Consider the following 2,500-nt stretch of genomic DNA (forward strand, 5'->3'; position numbering starts at 1 on the left):
GGTTGCTTCTTGTATGTGTCCTGACCAGAGATCAAACCCACAATCATGGTGTGTATGGGGATGACGCTCTAACCAACTACCAGCCAGGGCTTAGCAGCGCCTTTTGCTTTCTTTTTTTATTTTTTTCGTTTGATTGCACATGTATATTTAAGAACAGTTTTACATAGAATGCTAAGAGCACTTCATATTTTCCAGAAGGACTTGAAACATGGACGTTCTATTAACATTCATACCATAGCACAGTAAACCTAACTCCTAAATAAATGCACTACAATTTGTTTAGAGTTTACAGGCTTAATGGCAATAAAAGGGGGAGGGAAAAGCCTAAATTTGTTTTACATAATTGAAGGAAAAATAAACTCAAGAAATCTATACTAATAAAAGCATAATATGCTAATTAGACCAGACGTCCTTCCAGACGACCTTCCGGACGAAGCCAGGCTGTGAGGGAAGCCCGGGTCCTGGGTGCCAGAGGGAAGCCGATGCCGGCAGCCGAGGGAAGGAAGGCCTACCCTTGCATGAATTTCGTGCATTGGGCCTCTAGTAGTCAATGAAATTTATTATGGTCTCATGCGCTCTGAAGGAGGTGGTGCCCAATTCAAGGGGTGATCACTATGTCCAGATAATCTCCTATCTGAAACTTCTGCGACTGCAGGGTCATGGAATCATCAGTGCCCTTTCTCCTGGACATGGTGCTGCCGATCTCCTTCCCCCGATAGCCACGTCTTTTAATATCCGTAAAAACAATTGCAAAGTTGAAGTGTGTGCCCTTCTTTCTAGCTTCTGGGTAGACTTCTTTTACTGAACTAGTCAGTTCTTTCAAGGTTGCATCCATCCAGGTGTAGATCTGCAGCTCACTGGACGGCACGTTCCCGCAGGAGAACTTGTCCATGCGGTGGTGGCGCCCGTTGGTGGTGGTGAAGACACGCAGCAGCAGCAGCAGTAGCGGGCACATCTTCTCCCGGTCAATTGGCATCTCCGGATCCTTCTTAATTTCCTCCTGGGTGACCACCATCTTCCTCCAGTGGTGCCCGAGGGGCTCGCTCTGACCTCTGATCCCGGCAGCCAGCGGGCGAATCTCCTTTTTCTTTCTTTTTTTAATATATTTTATTGATTTTTTTACAGAGAGGAAGGGAGAGAGATAGAGAGTTAGAAACATCGATGAGAGAGAAACATCGATCAGCTGCCTCCTGCACATCTCCTACTGGGGATGTGCCTGCAACCCAGGTACATGTCCTTGACCGGAATCGAACCCGGGACCCTTCAGTCCGCAGGCCGACGCTCTATCCACTGAGCCAAACCGGTTTTGGCAACCTTTTTTCTTATATGATGCTCCTATCTCCTCTTATAAGGACCCTTGTGATTACTTTGGATCTACCTGGATAATCCATCATAATCTCCCCATCTTGAGGTCACATGATTAGCAACCCTAATTCCATCTGTACCCTTAATTCCCGATCATCATGTAACACAAGGTCTTCACAGAATCTAGGCATTAGGACATGGACATCTTTGGGGGACATTATTCCACAGATAGGAAGAAAGACACTTTATTACATTTCTTTCCAAAACATTTTTAGAAATTAGATTTATCATGAATGATGCCTTAGGAAAAATATTCCTCATGCTCTTACATAAACTCTCCCTTTGGATTTTGTTTTCATTCAACAAACATTGCCTGACTTGCGAGTCACTGTGCTAGAGACTGTACAAAACAGATGAACAAAATCCATCCCTCCCTTCAGGAAGTTCACAGCTGTGGCTCTCCACTCCCCGAAATCATTTCTCTTTCTTTTTTTATTAAAATTATTTTTTATTGATTGATTTTTAGAGAGAGAGAGAGAGAGAGAGAGGAAGAGGGGGAGAGAAACATCGATTTTGTTGTTCCACTTATTTGTGCATTCATTGGTTCATTCTTGCATGTGCCCTGACCAGGGATCGAAACCACAACCTTGGCATATCAGGATGATGTTCTAACCAACTGAGCTACCCGGCCAGGGCAATTTTCCCCTTTCTCTTGCTCACAGAATTTTGTGCAGACTGGAATTGGTCCAACTCTAGAGCATGCATCAATCATGACTGGTTTGAGCCAAAGGTGGAATACTATGGCTCATAGGTCAAGCCCAGCCTGCCACCTGTCTTTGTAAATAAAGCTTTATTGAAACAGTCACACTCATTCATGACAGTATTGTCTGTGGCTACTTTTGCACAAAGCCGAAAATATTTGCTATCTGGCCCTTTGTAGAAAAACTGGCTGATCCCTGGTTTAAGTTAGTGATGCTCAACCTTGTCTGTATATTAGAATTATTTGGGGAAACTATCTTTTATTTTTTAATCTTCACCTGAGGATATTTTTCCCATTGATTTCTAGAGAGAGTAGGGGGAAGGAGGCGGGGGAAAGAGAGAGAAACATCAATCTGAGAGAGATATATAGATTGATTGCCTCCCACAAGCACCCCTACTGGTGCTGGGGAACCTGCAACCAAGGTACCTGCCCTTG

At 44.1% G+C, this 2,500-nt stretch overlaps 1 pseudogene; it reads right to left on the reverse strand.

Annotated features, from left to right (window-relative positions):
• Positions 1-598: 598 nt before the first annotated feature.
• On the reverse strand, positions 599-1,015 carry LOC139008246 (histone deacetylase complex subunit SAP18 pseudogene; annotated as a pseudogene).
• Positions 1,016-2,500: the final 1,485 nt, after the last annotated feature.

This window comes from Myotis yumanensis, unplaced genomic scaffold, assembly GCF_028538775.1.
Source record: "Myotis yumanensis isolate MYYU_CA2020_CCGP unplaced genomic scaffold, mMyoYum1.0.hap1 SCAF_4, whole genome shotgun sequence".
Lineage (NCBI taxonomy): Eukaryota > Metazoa > Chordata > Mammalia > Chiroptera > Vespertilionidae > Myotis > Myotis yumanensis.